Source organism: Solanum lycopersicum, chromosome 10 (genome assembly GCF_036512215.1).
Source record: "Solanum lycopersicum chromosome 10, SLM_r2.1".
Taxonomy (NCBI): domain Eukaryota; kingdom Viridiplantae; phylum Streptophyta; class Magnoliopsida; order Solanales; family Solanaceae; genus Solanum; species Solanum lycopersicum.
Genome location: NC_090809.1, coordinates 27870717 through 27890394, shown reverse-complemented (window position 1 = coordinate 27890394; position 19678 = coordinate 27870717).

The following is a 19678-nucleotide window of genomic DNA, read 5'->3' as shown; positions in this document are numbered from 1 at the left end:
GTTGGTGGATATGGATATCTAAATCAATTATCTATTTATGGGTATTAATGGAACACCTAATTCATTTTGTACTAAGACTTATGACCATTTGAAATTTACCCAACTGCCTTTCCGCTTAACTGTCTGATAATTTCCCACCTACAGTCAGACCTACGGACCATACTTGTAATACATAGCTTTTTTTAGAGAGTGGGTGAAGGGATTCATTATTGACGGTCATGGACTACGGATCGTAAGTCCGTCCATAGACTAACACCTAACCAATTTTCGTAGGCTGAGATTTTTTGGAGTTTATGATCCCATCGACGGTTGTGCATAATAGAAGATGGGTAAGGCTATGGTTCCATCGATGTTCTCGTCTGTTGCACCTACAGATTTTCTAAAAACTGATTATTTTGTCTATTTTAGCAACGGGGTTTTATATTATCTCCTCCTTGGGAACATTCGTACTTGAATGAAGACTAATATTACTAAAATAGAGGGAGAGAGATTCAAACCCCACTACTGAACAATGAGAACTGAGTTTCTGACTGAATTGAGTTCCGAGTACTTGCAAATATGATGAAAATGCAAGTACAAATTGAGGGAACATGATTCTTAGACTGAATTTACGCATGAATTACTGGAAAAGATAAAACGAACTAGTACCTCAAGGTGGAGTAGAATCGGAATGAAACGGGTGAGGATACATGCTTTCATGTCCGCTTCTTCTTCTAAAGTACCTCCCTCTATTGATTGACTCCTCCAAAAAACCTTGACTGAAGTGACTTCTTTGTTCCTGAATCATCTATTCTTATGGTTAAGAATATCACAATTTGTACAACCTTATAAGAAAGATTATCTTTCATTGCCACACTCTCTAATCGCAATATAGAGGTTGGATCACCCACACACTTCTTGAAGAGTGAGACGTGGAAGACCGGATGCACTACTGCTAATTCAGCTTGCAACTCTAACTTATATGCCACCTTGCCAACCCTTTTTAATATCTAGGGAGGGCCTGCATATCTAGGACTGAGCTTCCATTTCTTTCCAAATCTCATCACCCCTTTCATAGGTGATATTCTTAGAAAAACCCAATCATCAACTTGGAACTTTAGTTCCCTTCTTCTTACATCTCCATAAGATTTCTGACGACTTTGGGTTGTCTTAATTGTATACCTAATGAGTTGCGCTTTCTCTATAGCATAAAGAACTGAGTCTGGCCCTATCAAATCTACTTCAACTACTTCATACCAACCAATAGAAGATCTACATCTACGCCCATATAAAGCATCATAAGGGGCCATCTAAATGTTTGAATGGTAGCTGTTTCTGTAGGCAAACTCAATAAGAAAAAGGTTATTATCCCAACCACCTTTGAAATCGATTACACAATCCCTCAACATATCCTCTAGGGTCTGAATGGTACGCTCGGTCTATCCATCCATCTATGGATGAAATGATGTGCTAAGGTTAACTTGACTAGCAAGACCTATATAAACTGAATTTCAGAAATGAGAGGTAAACTACGGAGCTCTATTTGATATGATAGACAAAGGAACTCCATGTAACCTCACAATCTCAATAATGTAAAGATTGGCATTGTCCTCTGTCGAATATGTAGTCTTGACATTCAAAAAGTGAGTATACATAGTCATCCTATCAACTATCACCTATATGTAGTCATGTTGTATGCGGGTACGTGATAACGCTGTGATGAAATCCATATTGATCACTTAATAATTCCAAGAAGGAATATCGATCTATTGAGTTATACCTGCTGGTTTCTGACGTTCTACATTGAATTTTTGGCAATTGGGGTACTTACTCACAAAATCTTTAATATCCTTCTTCATGTCGTTCCACCAATAACTTTCCCGCAGATCACGGTACATATTAGTGGCACCTGGATGAATAGAATATAGTTATGGGATTCTGCAAGAGTATGATGTCTCAACTCCCCCACATCAGGAACACACAATCTACAATGGTAGCGATGTACACCATATCCCCCTTGGGAGAAAACCTCAACTCTCTAATTGTGGACTGCACCCTTTAGTTATAGCAAGATTGGATCACTATCTTCCTTCTCCCTAACCTCCACCAAGAAAGAATATTCTGCCCCATTCTGAACTTTTACACCACTGTCTTATATACTCATAAGGCGAACTCCTAAGAGAGAAAGCATGTGAACATCCTTTTCTAGCTCCTTCCTTTCTTCCTCAACATTGGTTACACTACCCATAGATGATCTACTAAGCGCATCGTCTACTTCATTCACCTTACAAGGATTATAGTGCACATTCATATCATAATCCATTAGGAACTCAAGCCATTTATTGTTGCAAATATTTGACTCTTTCAGGGTGAACACATACTAAAGACTCGTATGATCTGTGAACACATCTACATGAACAACATACAAGTAGTGTGTCCATATCTTGAATGCATACACCACTATTGAAAGCTATAGGTCATGAGTTGTATAGTTCTTCTCATGCACCTTAACGTGTCCAGAGGCATACGCTATAACCTTATCTTGTTGCATCAACACACAACCAAGGTAAACTATGGATGCATCTCAAAGATCACATAACAATCTAAACCCTCTGGTAGAATAAAGAAAGGAGATGTAGTAAATCTAATTTCCAATTTTGCAAAGCTTTTCTCACAATCATCTGACCATTGGAACTTGACCATCTTATGAGTCAACCTAGTCAATGGTGAGGATATGGATGAAAATCCTTCCAGGAACCTTCTTTAATATTCTGCTAGACCTAAGAAACTTTTGATATCTGTAGCAAAGGTAGGTCTGAGCAACTATTTAAGTACTTCAATCTTCTGTGAATCCACTCGGATCCTTTTTCTAGATACAATGTCACTAAGAAAAGCAACGGATTGCAACCAGAACTCACATTTTCCAAAATTAGCGAATAACTCGTGATACTTGAAAGCCTGCAGAACAACTCTCAAAAGACGTGTATATTTTTCCTCACTCCTTGTGTAAATGAGGAAATAATCAATAAAGACGATAACGAACAAGTCCAATTATTGTTTGAACACTATGTTCATCAAATCTATGAAAGATGTAGAAGCGTTACTTAGTCCAAATGACAAAACTACAAATTCATAATGACCATACCGAGTTTTGAAGGCTATTCTCGGAATGTCACTATCTCTTACTCTATGCTGATGATAACCCGATCTAAGGTATATCTTTGAGAAATAGCTAGCACCCTGAAGTTGGTCAAACAAGTCATAAATCTTTTGGATGGGAGACTTATTCTTTATGTGACCTTGTTCAACTGTCTATAGTTAATCAAAATTCATAAAGAACCATCAATTTCTTTACGAACAACACTGGTGCACCCCATGGTGAAATTCTAGGTTTGATGAATCCCTTATCTAGAAGGTCTTTCAACTGCTTTTTCAATTCCTTATGATTTTCTAGAGCTATTTTTTATGGAGGAGTAGAAATGGTTTGGGTATCTTTAAGGATATCAATTTCAAATTTGATTTCCTTTTTTGGATGGACTCCGGGAAGATCTTTTGGAAACACTTTTGGAAACTCACAAACTACTTAAACTGACTCAAAAGTCTGCGTTTCAAGGATACAATACTTAAACAAAACTATAAGATAGATATAACCTTAGAGATCTTCTTTCTGGCCTTAAGGTAAGAAATAAATCGACCCATAGGATCTAAGCTACTACCCTTCCATTCTAAGATTATTTCGTCTTGAAACTGATAACGAACAATGCTAAATTTTTGATTAACTGAGGCATAGCATGAATGTAACCAAATCCATGCCTAGAATGATGTCAAAGTCTACAATTCTTACTTTACTGGATCTGCTGAGGTGACTTTCTAAGATACAGTGACAGTGTAATTTTTGTATACCCGTCTAGGAATAATTGGGTCATAGACTATATTATAGACTGAGAAAGGTTCTGAGGGAGTTTCTGGACTTACCCTTAATTGGATTGCCATACTGAGTTACAAAAGACAAAATCATGTTTGTTGTCTTTCCACTGAGTGAACCATATGTGAGTCACATCCTTGAGTTTATAGTATGCAAATCTCATCTATCACTACAATTACCGACATCACAACGAATATTTTCTTGACATCATCAATGATATTAGGTGGGTCCCTGCCAAGTTGCGACCCTAAAAACATAGGCAGATTCATCTTAATAAAATCACAGACTTTCGCTGCCATTAATCAATCATTTCTATTAGTAGGAACTAGAACCTGCTGATTGTTCTTATTTGTCATACTCTGAGCCAAAAGTTGAACTGGCATTGTGAAACTCTGCATATGAACTTTCTTATCTGGTACTAGAGGAACTGCGATAGCATTGCGTGCATTAGCATTTTGTGCATATTATCTACGAGAAGGAATGATCTTAACTCTCAACATCGAATTAAAATTGAATTAGATCATAACTTACGCAAGATAAGAGTAATAAGAAAGTGAAGTTTTTCAAACACTTTGTATCCTCCCTCTAATTAAATATGGTGCACTTCACGCCCATGAAAAGGACTCTACTTAGTGCAGCTTTTAAGGAATCCTAGAACACTTAAACCTAGTGCCCTAATACTATGTTTTATTACACCCCGAGCTACCCCCCGAGACGCGGACACAGAACCTAGGACCACAAGTGATCCCAAGCTAACCTTGCAGGAATTTATGAGCATACTAAAGATAATAAATTGATATAGAATTTATATCATAAATTATAATGAAAAGATGTGGAATACTCGTATTATATAACTTAGATATATGAAAACTGATGAGTTTAATACAATGAAGTTACTAAGTAAACACTAAGGCGAAACTAACTATATCTGAAATAAGTCTATAAACTAGTCTAGGAATACTAGGACAAGCCCCCATCTAAATCTAGCAAAGAAATAAACTAAATGACTAAGACTGAAATTACACTTATGACTGTTGTCCTCATAAAGTGAGGACTCACCACTGTATCTACAAAATAAGAGATTGGAAATCATCTATGCGTAATCTTGATGTTAAGAACCTTAACCTACATCACAAGAAGATGTAGCGCATTTATGCATTAGTACTTGAAAGGTACTGAGTATGTAAGATAGAGTAAACCTTAAATAAAACATAAATGAACAAGCATAATAATCTTACATGATTAACTGAATTTTGTGCTTACTGGATAGATTGACCAAATAACATGCTGAAACATAAAACTTATTATACTATTAAATGGTCAATGCAGAGAGTATGACTGAACTACGGGAGCTACTAATAACCTATATTAAAACCACATGACTTAAATGTGGAAACCGATGTATACGCCCCATCGAGAGTATCCAATATGCCCTACAAAAGGTAAAAAGGCATGCTGGCGTGATTAATAAACCGATTGCACGCATAGGGGACTTACAACCTACTTGGCTAGTAGTTCTACGACTATTGGTTACGGTAAAACCTAGTCCAACTAGGTATTATGTTACTTCCAATGAATTGTGTAATTTAACTGATTATGTCTGACTTTCCATAAGTATTGGATAGCTAAAAATTCAACATGCAAACTAAGAACGCAACACTAAATCTGGTAATTATGCATTTATAAATGAGGCATGTATATCTGATGTGTCTAAAATATCTAACCTAGTATGTGAATTTCAAGAACTAATGAAATACAAAGCTAGGGTTCTTAAATTAATGCAATAATCTGAGTAGTAACATAATAATCTGATTTGGAGCATATATTTATTTAATTCATGAAGTTCGATCAAAGTTCTAGAAACCCTACGTTTAATGATGATAAGGAATCAAGAATCAAACTAAAAACTAGGGACCCTGCCCACTGGTAAAATCCCACATACCTGGAGATGAAATCTATACAAAAATACTAAGATTTCGAGGCTAGAGCTGCTAGAATTTGTTTCGTTCTTGAATTAGGGTTCTTGAGTTTTTTCTCCTCTCTTGCTCCTAATTTTCTATGTTTTGATTTAATGATTTGACGTTGATATGTTTTGGTTATGTTTCTAGGATTAAATTGACTAAAATCTGATGATTCATGGTCAAATGACGTAACTTAAGGTTTAAAAGATGTGGAAAAATACAAAAATACCCTTGGGTATTTTTATGTCAGAACAATCGACGGGCAAGACTGACGGTTCGTGGATAGACCGACGCCCCATCGTTTGGTCCGTCGGTTGGTCCTGTTCGACAGGTCTTTACTAAAACACACATAACTTTTTACTCGGAGATCTGATTTTATCAAGGTTAGTGGCTATGGAAAGCTCTAATTAAATTATCTATATCTGGGTAAGTAATGGGACACAAAATTCAATTTTTTTGTAAGAGTTATGACCATTTGAAGTTGACCCAACTACATATCCCCAAAACTGTCTGCTAATTTCCCACCTATGGTAAAACCTTCAGACCATGCTTGTCATCCATAGCTCTTGTCAGAGAGTGGGTGAAGGGAGTTTTGATCGACAGTCATGGACTACGGACGTTTATCTTACCTATGGACCAAAAGTTCATCCGTCGACCATTATCTAACAAATTTTCCCGGGCTGAGATTTTTTGGAGTTTTTGATCCTATCGATAGTGTTGCAGGACGGACCGTGGTTCAGGCAACAGTCCATCAATGATTTTTTCTATTGCACCTGCAGATTTTCTACAAAACTAAATTTTTTGTGTATTTTAGCTATGGGGTGTTACAATTCCTTACCACTTGGTTTGCATTACTCGATATGAAAAAGGGGCAGATGAAGTTTAGGTTGAACAATAAAGAAGAAACTTTAATAATTTTTAGGTCCATGAAGAAGAATGGTGAGATCCAAATGGTATCTGCTATATCCGAAAAGGTTGAAAGTGTGTTCGAGGTTCGAATCAAAGAGCGACTAGGTGTTTTGGCACTAGCAGCAGTCATCATGAATTTCGACAGAGATTTTATTGAGGAGTACTACTCCTTAGTGGCTGCACTTGAATAAAATAAATATTTGTCAAAGACGAAGAAAATAGAGTTAGATATGAAGCATTGAGACTCTGCACCTGCTAGCCATCTATTGTTTAGGCACTAAGATTGGAGCTTAAAGTCCTACTACCTCATCTGCGATATGTATTCTAGGGTAGAGATGACACTTTTCTGGCAATAATTGCAGCCGAATTGAATGGGAAAAAAGTAGATGCTTAATGGAGGTAGTGAAGAGGCTCAAGAGTTCCATCGGTTAGACAATTGCAGATCTTATTGGGATGCCTCCCAATATTTGTTCCCAAAAATAGAACTAATGCCCGATCTCAAACAAAGTATTGAGCATCAAAAAAGGTTAAATCGATTGATGCAAGATGTAGTGAAAAATGATATCATCAAGTGGTTGGATACTGGAGTTATTTATCCTATTGAGGACTACAATTGGGTATGTCTTGTTTAGTGTGTTCCTAAAAAAGATTGGGATGACTACGGTACCAAATGAATGTAAAGAGCTTGTTCAAATGTGGCTAGTGAACGCATGGAGAGTTTACATTGACTACCAAAATTTGAATGCTTGGAGTGAGAAAGACCACTTCCCGATGCCTTTTTATGGATTAGATTTTAGACAGACTTGAAGGAAAGTGTTGGTATTGCTTTCTTGATAAATATTCGGGCTACAACAAGATCTCTATTGCACCAGAATATGAGGAAAATACAATCCTCACTTGTCGGTATGGGACTTTTGAATTCAAAAGGATGGCGTTTAGATTATGTAACAAATTGTTGACCTTCAAGCGTTGTATGTGATATTAATATTCTCTGATATGGTGGAGGACACTATTGAGGTATTCATGGATGAGTTTTTTGTAGTGGGAGACTCCTTTGATCTATGATTGAGTAATTTTATGGAGGTGCTAAAGAGGTATGAGGATTATTATTTGGTACTAAATTGAGGAAAATGTCACTTTATGGTGAAAGAAGGTATGTTGGGCCATCCTATTTAAGAGAAGGGGATAGACGTTGATCAAGCCAAAGTGGAGTTATTAGAAATACTCCCTCCACCCATATCTATCAAAGGTTTTAGTAGTTTTGTTGGGCATTCTTGCTTCTATTAGAGGTACATAGAGGATTTTTTGAAAATAGCACACCTTTTGTGCAAATTGCTAAAAAAGAAATGTAAGTTCTATTTCGATGAAGCCTTTTTGAAAGAATTTGGAGAGTTAAAAGAGAAGTTTGTGTCTACGTACAGTATTATTTGACAAGACTGGAGTGAACCATTTGAGGTTATGTGTGATGAAAATGGGGTAGAACTTGGTGTGGTATTGGGACTAAGAAGGCATTAATTCATTCACCCCATCTAGTATGATTGTAAATCCCTTAATGAATCTCAAACGAAATAAATTGTAACTGAAAAGAAAGTTCTTCCGATGGTGCTTTCCATTGAGAAAATTTTTCCATGTTTACTTGGCACGAGGATCATAGTGCATACCGACTATTCAAATTTGAGTTACTTGATAGCGAAGAAGGATGTGATGCCAAGGTTGATTAGATAGGTACTGTTGCTTCAAGAGTTTGATTTTGAGGTAAAAGATAGAAATGCGACTGAGAACCAAGTTGTCAACTACTTGTATAGATTGGAGGACCAAGTTATGTGTGAATAGGAAAAAGGCTGAATATGAATTGGTCGCGTCTCAGGATTTGGTCCCATATTTTTTAGACTTTGAGAGCTATCATGCAAGTGATATAGTATCGTCCGACTTTACCTTCCACTAGACGAAAAAGTTCATGCATAATGTGAAAAATATCTTTTGGGACGAGTCTTACATATATCAGAGTTGTGCCGATGGGATAAGTAGTTTTTGTATACATGAGGTAGAGATGTTTAGCATTTTGGAGGCGTGTCATTCCTCGCTTGTGGGTGGGCACCATAGTGGTAACCCAACTGTGCATAAGATCCTTCAGTTTGGGTATTATTTGCAAATCATTCACCAAGATGCGCACGATTTTGCCAATACATGTGATCGATGCAAATGAGATGGAGGAATTTCAAAGAGGCAACAAGTTCCCCTAAATCCTATTGTAGTGATCGAGATATTAGATGTTTGGGACATTCACTTTATGGGCCAATTTGTGAGTTCTCATGGGATATAGTATATTCTTGTGTAAGTTGAGTATGTTTCAGCATGGGTGGAAGCAATTGTACTTCATAATAATGAAGGAAAGAGTGTCACCATATTCTTAAAAAAACAATATCTTCTCCAAATTTGGTACACCTATGACCATTATTAGTGATGGTGGCTCTCACTTCTTTAATAAATTGTTCAAATGGCTATTGGAAAAATATGGGGTCCTCCATAATGTTGCTACTCCTTCCAATTCACAGACTAGCAAGCAAGTTGAGGTGTCCAATCGTTAGGTCAAGCAAATTCAGGCAAAAAAGTGTGAATGCTAATAGAACGGTTTGTCAAGGAGGCTTGATGATGCTCTTTGTAACACTCCAAAAGTCCATAAACCAAGATAGAACCACAAATGATCAATTTAAATTTTAAAAAGAAATTCGAAGCCTAAAATAATGTTTATAAACCATTTAGGAAGTTTTAGAGTTTAGGCGCAAAGAAACGTCTATGACATTTAGAAACTAGTAATATTGAATAGTTGAAGTCCCTACGTTATGACAAGGATTGGGAGGGTCGAATGATGTCTAAAACTAGTACAAATAAAGAATACAGAGTCTAAATGTCCGGGAACGGCTTCCAAAGGACCAACTGAAGGGTCCTTGAGCAGGACCCTAACATGGGCAAGCAGGGTGACAAAGAGGCCCGCGTTTACCTAAAATATGGTAGGAAAAGAGTTGCCTCGCGAGTCATGCACTAAAAGAGTCTAACTAATTCAAACCTTATTTCAAAAAGTAAAATTTGGAATAATCCCTGCGACACGCAGCCATTTCCTAATATCATTGAAATCGTATTTTAAGCATTTTGACTTCACAAAATGACCCCATTAAGTAAGAGGTCTTTTGGGTAATTTAGGGGGTTCGTATATAACTTGAGAGTAATTTTTAAGTCATTTTGTCTCACCTAAACAAAATTCCCAAAATAAAACCCAAAAGCTCTCATCTCTCTCTACATTCTCTCTTCCAAAATCTTCCATTGTAGAACAAAGAAAGCTTTAAGAAGAAAAATAACTTCTCTAGAATTTCACTTCAATTTTGTGGATTAATATTCATTAAAGTATGGATTATTTACTCTTGGTATTGTTTTCCTCAAGAGGTTCTGTTAAAGATGATTTCTAAAACACCCATTTTCTAGGGTATTTCTATTCTAATGAGTTTTCTTCCAAACTTCAAATTGATTGTTCATTATGAATAAATGTGATTGCCTATGACTAATTATGTGTATATTGTTGGTTAATTTATGTTGATTGACCAAATTTCCTGTAGATCATGTCCTTTCCCCAAATTCTCTGAATCTTGTATCTTGCTTATAAATTTATTAATATATTGATTGTTAGACTTGTTTTATCTACTCTAATTCATTCATTGACTTACTAGGGTAATTTATTGTTGGGATTGGATCTACTTTGTGAAGAATTAATGATGAACCCTATTGTCCATAACCCTAGGTTATGAACTGAAGTAAATTGTGATAGGGATTATGCAATTGACTTCATTATTGTGTTAATTATTATTGTGTGATGATATTACACCCATTATAGGGTTGAAATGGATGATTGATGGTAAAAGATTTGATAATTGCTTATGACGGAGATTGGGGTAAGGCTTGTGATCTCAATCCTTTACTTCAACTATAATTACTTGTCTTTAGTGATGAAGTTATGTTGAATTATACCTTATGATGAGATTGATTAGGTTTGGTATGATGTTAAATTGAAATGTCTTGATTTATGACTTGTAAGTTGTTGGCAAAAATTTAATGATATAAGGATGGTGATGACTTATCTATGTGCCTTATCATAATGTTAATATGTCAATGTGCTAACCTCACATTTGTGAATTGTAATGGAAGGAAAATACTCATGCAATTCCTATTGAATTTTGATCATGAATATATAAGGGGTAGACCCTATGCCATAAACTAATATATGATGATTAATTAAGGCTTAAAGACATTTCAAAATTGACTCTAGCTTATCATCGAGCGAACTTGTAGATGAGGGGTGACGCCTTCCTAAAGAGGAAAGGTAGGGTTCACCATAGTCCTCACGGAGTGGATAGCCTAAAAGTCAAAAGAAAGGCATAGAGTGATATTTCCATGACTGCTTGTAAGCACCATAAACTATTTTTTCACCATAGGAATATTAACTAGTGGATCCACCTAGAAGTAATGTTCATATTTGGTACTACTTTGTGTGGTAGACCAACTTCAATCGGTTTAAGGTTTTACATACAAGATTCCACACATAGATGTTGTGGTCTATGTCGGTTAAGGAAAGTGTTCCCGAGAGTAAAATGAAGTAATGAAATAAACAATAACTAGGGTTACTTAAGAGGTTTGACATAGGCTAGGTAGGTTTATGTGAATCTACATATGTCATGTAGTAGTTTGCCTTGAGGGAAGCCTTAAGAGGTTGTTCTTATGTTCTTATGATCTTATAAAGTTACTATGATGCATATGGTGACTTTACATGTTATTGATTCTATATGATTTTAGTTTCACTAATGAACATGTTGTTGGTCTATATTTCTAAAGTATGAGGAGGATTACTCTTGATGCTATGTTATGTGAAGTTAGGAATTGCTTATGGTTCGTTGTTTGGTTTACTAGATTTAGTAGAGTTATGGGGCTTTACTTGGTCATTGAACTTGTAGGCTAACTGATAGGTCATGGGTAAGGTTCTAGATTATATTATGATGTTATGAACTTTCATATATGTTGACTTGACTATACTTAATGATGTTGGTCTTGTGTTGTATATGTGTTTGACTTATGGGTTTTGTAATTGTTGGTGTATGTGGGTTCATGATTATGCATAAGGCTTTTCAATGTACATTAGCATAGTTTTGAAAAATGGTCCTCTTTAGCATGATTTCAATTATTTTATGTGCATTTACTCATACTTAGTATAATTGTGTACAAACCCATCTTTTAAGTTTAATACAAAATATAGGTTCCAGCCATTGATTTTATCGAAGGCCTTTGAAGAATACTTGGATGTTACTTGGATGTTTCCCAAGTGTTCGATAACTACTTACTTTACGAGGATGATGTCATTATTAAGTTATTGATGTTTTTATAATTATAAGTCTATTAGTTTCTTTCCTTTTCATTTGAAGATGTTTGTTGTATAGCCTATATAAGGCTCTTTGTTTTAATGAAGTATGGGCTACACCCTATGTTGTACACATTTTTAGATGTTTTTATATGATATGTATTCTAGAGTTTTTGTGAATCTATATTGATATATTATATATGTGAAATAAAAGTAGAAGACCATGTAATCTTCTTATATGACGAGTCTATGTATACTCACTAAATATATTATGTGTAAGCGAGAGGTCTAAGTAAGCCTCAATATAAAAGTAGTTAAAATGTTTTAAATTTTCCGTTAACTTAACCTATGATATGCAATGATGTATGCTAAGAGGTTATTCTTAATTATCTTCTAGGACAACGACACTGGTTACTTAAAGGTGGTACTCAATGGATGTGACAAACTTCGTATCAGAGCATGAGGTTAGATATTCTTAGGATTGATGTCGCAATAAACCACATCTATGTAGGTTTTTATTCATAATTTTTAAGCGTGCCACACTTGTGAGTGAGAAGCTATATGATGTTTATAAGATTTGCATTTTCTTGAAAATCCAATGTCGTGCCACTAGAGTCTACTTTTTATGTGCTTTCACTAAAGCCTCTTATTGTGGTTATAGTTATGAATACTCGAAAGGTAGCCGCACGAAGACTGGACGAAGATATTGCTAATGCTAGACTTCCTCCACGTGGCAATCATGATTGTCCTATTGGAGAAGTTGCTAATGATGATCAAGTTCCAACAGATCCTCTCACCTTGTTGGATGGGGGCATAAGGGCATCCTTTCTCCAAATGGCTCAAGCCATTACTACTCAAGCACAAGCTATCACTACTAAAACTTAATCCATGACAACCAAAGCTAACTGGTATGTGGTACGCCAAGGAAACCAACTTGTTAGCACCACGACTTCCCTTTTGAGGGAATTCACAAGGATGAAACCCCTACTTTCTATGGGTCAAAAGTAGAGGAAAACCCCCAAGAGTTCATTTATGAAGTCTAGAAAATCCTAGATGGTATGGGGTTGACTACTAGTTAAAAGGCCCAGTTAGCGACCTACAGCCTCAAGGACGTGGCCCAAACTTGGTACATCCAAGGGAGAGACAATAATCCTTTTAGGGTTCTCCAGTGACATGGGAAATTTTCAAGAAGGCTTTTCTTGATAGGATTTATCAAGGAGAAAAAGGGGATGTGAAGGTGGAAGAATTCATCAACCTTTGTCAAGGAGGTATGAGTGTGCTTTAATACTCTTTGAAATTTACTATGTTGTAAAAATATGCTCCTTTCTTGGTTTTCAAATCGAGGGTGTGATTAGACGCTTTGTGACGAGAGTATTCACTGAGTTGAAAAAAATGTCATTCGGATGTGTTACATCTTAATATGAATATTTATCGTTGCATGGTTCATTCTCAACAAGTGGAGCAGACAAGGGTTAAGAAGAACAATAGAGATTCCAATACGGCAAGGTCATATGATGGTTGTTCTTCAAAGGGTATGCTTGATATCCAAGACAAGCCTAGGTTCAAAGAAAGGTTCTCTAATCATGTTCTTTCAAAGATCCCTAAGAATCGTGATGATAGGTTTTTTAATCAAAATCCTTTAAAGGGCAGGGGTACTAGTTCATTAAAAAAGAAGCCAACTTGTGGAAAGTGTGGCAAACAGCATAATGGTGATTGCCTTTTTGGGACGAACTGTTTCTTTCAGTGCGGCAACAGTGAAAAAAAGGTTAGGTATTTCCATAATGTTAATGGGTAAGGCAAAGGTAACGGGCAAGCTCAATCTAATGTATCTAATGTGGATCCTCCAAAGAAGAATTGATTTTATGCTCTTCGCTTTAGGGGTGGACAAGAGAGTTCTCCCGATGTGGTGACTGGTATGTTACGAGTCTTCTCTGTTGATGTTTAGTATTTACTTTACATGGGTGCTACATTATCTTTTCTTGATCCCTTGATATCTAGTAAGTTTGACATGATGCCCAATGTCCTAAAGGAACCATTTACGGTAACTACCAGGGTAGGTGATTAGGTTGTTGCAAAGAGGGTATATAGAAATTGTCCTATAATGTTGATCAATGGATTTACTCATGTTTAATTAATAAAACTTGATATGGTTGATTTTGATTTCATTTTGGGAATGGATTGATTGCATGATTATTTTTTTTCCGTCGATATTGTAGAAAAAGAATTGTCAGGTTTATTTTCTAAATTAACCCGTCTAGAGTTGAAGGGGGAAATTCTATTCCTAGAGGTCGTATCATTTCTTGTCTAAGGTCTTGTAAAATTATCTCTAATGGGTGTTTATACCATATCATGGATTCAATGATTTAGACTCCAGAGTTCCTCCCATTGAGTCGGTCCCCATATTAAGGGTATTTTAGGAGGTTATTCCTAATGATCTTCCCGAGACCCCACCCGAACGGGAAATTGATTTTTGTATTGACTTATACCGGATACCAACCCCATTTAAATTTGTCCTTATCGAATGGCTCTGGCCTAATTGAAGAGTTGAAGTCTCAACTCAATGACTTACTAGATAAAGGCTTCATTAGACTTGGTATTTCTCCAGGGAGTGCTCCGGTATTGTTTAAGAAGAAAAAAGATAGGTCCCTTAGAATGTGCATTGATTATCTCCAACTCAATAAATTAACGATTAAGAACAAGTATCCTCTCCCTCGAATTGAAAACTTGTTTGACAAACTCCAAAGGGCAAGCTACTCTCCTAAGATTGACTTGAGATTGGGATATCACCAACTTAGTGTAAGAGGTGAACATATTCCACAATGATATTTCGTACTAGATATGGCCACTGTAAGTTCTTAGTAATGTCTTTTGGTCTCACTGATGCCCCTATGGCATTTATGGATCTCATAAATAGTATGTTTCAAGTTACCTAGATTCATTTGTCATTGTCTTTATTGACGATATCTTTGTGTATTCTAAAAAAAGGTGAAAACATGAATAATTTGAGAGTGGTGTTGCAAGTGCTTACGGAAAACCAATTATTTGTCAAGTATAGCGAATGCGAGTTTTTTTTTAGGTCAGTGGCATTTCTTGGTCATATCATCTCTTGTAAGGGAGTTGAGGTTGATCTAAGGAAAATCATGACGGTCAAGAATTGGCCTAGACTATTGACTCCAACCGAAATTAGAAGCTTCTTGGGTCTAGGGGGATACTATGGGAGGTTTGTCGATGGTTTTGCATCTAGTACATCTTCCTTTACTACCTTGACCCAAAAGAGAGTGAAATTTGAGTGGTCGGAGACATGTGAAAGAATATTCCAAATCTTGAAAGATAGTCTTACCTCCTCTCCTGTGTTAACTTTATCAGAGGGTACCAAGGTCTTTATGGTATAGTGTGATGCATCTTGAGTGGGCTTAGGGTGTGTCCTTATGCAACATGGAAAGTAGTAGTTTATGCTTTAAGAAAACTTAAGGTGCAAGAGAAGAACTACCCAACTCATGATCTTGAGTTAGCGCCCATGGTGTTTGCTTTGAAAATATGGAGGCATTGCTTGTACGTTGTTCATGTTCATGTGTATAGTGACAACAGGAGTCTTCATTATGTGTTTACTAAAAAGGAGTTAAATCTTTGATAAAAAAAGTGGTTGGAATTGTTGAAAGATTACAACATGAGTGTTCTCTACCACCCCGGTAAGGCTAATGTGGTTGCGGATGCTCTAAGTCGTATGACCATTGGTAGTGTGTCTCATGTAGAATAAGCCAAGAAATTCCTAGTGAAAGATGTTCATAGGTTGGCTAGATTGGATATTAGATTGGAAGATGCTCCAAATTGTGGTTTTATGGTCCATCATCACTCTGAATTGTCTTTAGTGGTTAGGTGAAGTCTAAGAATTACCTTGATCAACATCAATGGAGTTGAAGGAATTTGTTCTTGGTAATCTTAATGAATCATTCTCATTAGGGGGGGATGGTGTCTTGAGGTATCAAGGGAGGTTACGATTTCCCAATGTTAATGACTTGAGAAATAAGATTCTTGAAGAAGCTAATGGTTCGCGTTATTCTATACATTTGGGTTCTACAAAGATGTATCATGACCTTAGGGAAGTATTTTTGTTGGAAGGCTTGAAAGGGGTTATAGCTAAATTTGTTGCAAAACGTTCAATTTGCCAACAAGTAAAAGATGAGCACCAAAATATAAGTGGTTTACTTCAAGAAATCCAAGTTCCAACTTCGATGTGGGAAGACAAAAATATAGACTTTGTGGTAGGGTTGCCTTCGACAAAAAAAAAACATGATTCGATATGGGTGGTTCGGGTAAACAAAATCTGCTTATTTTATTCCCATCAAGTCCAGATACACGATGCAAGATTATGCAAGTATCTTCATAGATGAGATCGTGTGTCGCCATTGTATTCCGTTATTCATCATATAAGAGAGGGGTTCACCATTCACATCTAGGTTTTGGAGGTCGTTTCAAAAAGAGTTCGGTACCAAGATAAAGGTAAGAACCGCTTTTCATCCACATATGGATGGTCAAGATGAGAGCACTATTCGAACCCTTAATGATATGCTTATAGCTTGCATAAGTTATTTCAATAGAAATTCGGATAGGAATTTTCCTTTAGTTTAGTTATTGTATAATAATATATACCATTCATCTATATTTATTGCTCCTTTCAAAGCCATGTATGGTACGGGATGTAGATCTCCAATTGGATGTTTTGAAGGGGGAAAGTCTTTACTTTTGGGTCTCGAAATGCTTTATCAGACTTTGGAGAATGTTCGTATGATAAGGAACTAGTTTAAAACAGCCAATAGCCGGCAAAAGTCTTATGTCGACCATAGGAGAAGGGACTTAGAATTTTAATAAGGGAATAAGGTGTATCTAAAATATTCACCCATGAAGAGAGTGGTAACATTTGGAAAGAAAGGAAAGTTGAGTCCTTGTTATATGGTCCCCTATGAAATTTTACAAAGGATGGGAAAGGTTACATATGAGTTGAAATAACGTAGTGAGCTTTCTTTGGTTCATTTGGCTTTCAATGTATCCATGCTTACAAAGTGCACTGGTGATCCTGGTTCAATACTTTCTTTTGAGGGTCTAGGTGTGGAATATAATCTCTCTTGTGAGAAGGTTCCGGTTGAAATCCTTGATCTACAAGATAAGAGGTTGAGGAACAAGGAGGTTGCTTCCGCAAAAGGTGTTATGGAAGAATCACCTACTTGAGGGAGCAACATGAAAAGCCGAGGCCGACATTATGTCCCGTAATCCTCATATCTTTGATAACGAAGGTTAGTTGTTCCTATTAATAAAAAAAATAATTAATAAATTGAATTGGACTTGTTTTTCCAAAAATGTGCATATTTTGATAAAGTTTGTGTAAAAATGAGGGATTGTTCGTAGCTTAGATAGTAAATGTGCTCCTTTGAATTTTTACTTTTCTAGTGCTAGATATCTTATCCACTTTCTCCGATATCTATGTCCATTTGGATTTTCCATAAGAACTTCCCGCAATGGTATCAAGTATTAACTTATCGTTATTATTATATTCCTAATATAAGTACTCCTTGAGATGCTAATCATCAATAAGGTGATTTGGGACACCTCTCATGAAGGTCGTGAACCTTTCCAAAGAACTACTTACAGACTCTCAAGGTAGTGCCACAAAGTTGTTGAGTTTATTCCTTTTATTCAGATTCTTGGACATAGAAAATAACCTTTTTAAGAATGCCTCTGCCAGCTGGTCTCATATATAGATTGATTTGTAAGAGAGTTCATGAACCACACATCAGAATCTCTGATCAATGATAGTAGGAATACTCACAACCCAATAACGTTCATATCCAAATTCGGTGCCCGATGCATCTTTTGCAGACATGAATGATTTCCACAATTTGAGAATGTGGATCAATAAATGGAAACCCGGAAAATAAACCTCTTGTTGTAAGCATCTACAACAAGCTACTAGTCACCACAAATGTATGCCCCTAAAGTAAAGATGGTAGAACACAATGTCTATCAGATTCAGTAATATTTAGGTTGACAATAAAATGTTCATGTGGTCGATTCCCTGGTAGATTTTATACCCTCGGTGCTTCTCTCAATCTATTGTAAGATGGATCCTCGTTGTTCACATTAACTACCCTTTTGTCTAGAAACCCATAATCGACACCTAATTTCCTCTTAGAGGAGCGGAAGGAACTCATTGATTATTTATCCTCTACAATATCTGTCAAGTTCTAGATCATAGGGAGTGAGTGGTTCTCTTTGGCTCTGTTTACTTGGCATACACTAGAATAAGAACCTGATAGAACAAAAATAGAAATGAAAAAATAAAATTAGAAATATTTGCCTAATGTTTCAATAATGTAACTAAACTTAATTTAAAAGCCTTAATCCTTTGCAGCGAAGCCAAAATTTGATACGTTTTACTTACACCTCCCTAAAGAATCATAAGCGATCGTTGTAAAAGAAAGAACCCAACATGCAGGTTGAGGTCAATCCGACAGGAAATATGGTCTATACATAAGTTCTATTTACAATTATCTTTGTTTAGACAAGGTATTTAAAGAACAAGTAACTAAAAGGGGGGGATTTGTGTAACAAATTTCTGAAACTATATGAGTAATCAATTAGAAAAGTAAATGTCAGAAGTTATCAAGATGAGAAAGAAACTAGCGCGTCTTAGCAATTCTTTCCTAGTATATTACAAGCAAAGCAATAAGTTATGTATCTCTAAATTATTTTTCTGACATCTATATAATTTCACCATGTACCCTTATCAGGCTACGTGTGTATAATTTACTAACCCTTACAATTACCTTATAATATTATACTTCACATCGATATATGGCTTAGTTTTCACATTCGCACCAATCTACATCAATTCTGTTAGATAGTAACACACTAAATCTATGTTGATAATTATTTTTGTATTAACTACCTCATTGATTCGTCAAGTAGCAACAATGTGATTTCTAACGTTGGCCACCGTTAAAAATACTTTTAAATGAAAGAATTATCAATGTGTACAAAAACACTATTCTAGAATTACTTAGTTACTATTCATACCTCTTTATTCGCTGATTGCTCCCACAATCCTAGTTGTGGATTTATTTAACTACTATAAAGAATAGAATTCATAGTTTTAGTTGCAATAATCATGAACTTAAGTAATATAAATGAGAAAAACCAAGAAATCCCACTTGAATATCAAACTGCAATCTTTAAAACAAAACTCAAAAAAAATTGATCAAGTTGAAAAAAAATTAACTTCCAAGTTAAAAGTAAAACTCAAATAAGAATGTCTAGCCCCTAAAATGGGGTTTACATTCCCTATTTATAGAAAACAAGTCCTAAATTTATAAAAAAAGAATATAAGGAAAGTTTGTTTACGCATGCGTCTTTGTTCCACGAGACTGACTCAGAAATCATCAATATATCTATTGTCCGTAAGCCCTTTCTTTGTCCAGGACTTACAAAATATTTTCAGCTTGCAAAAAT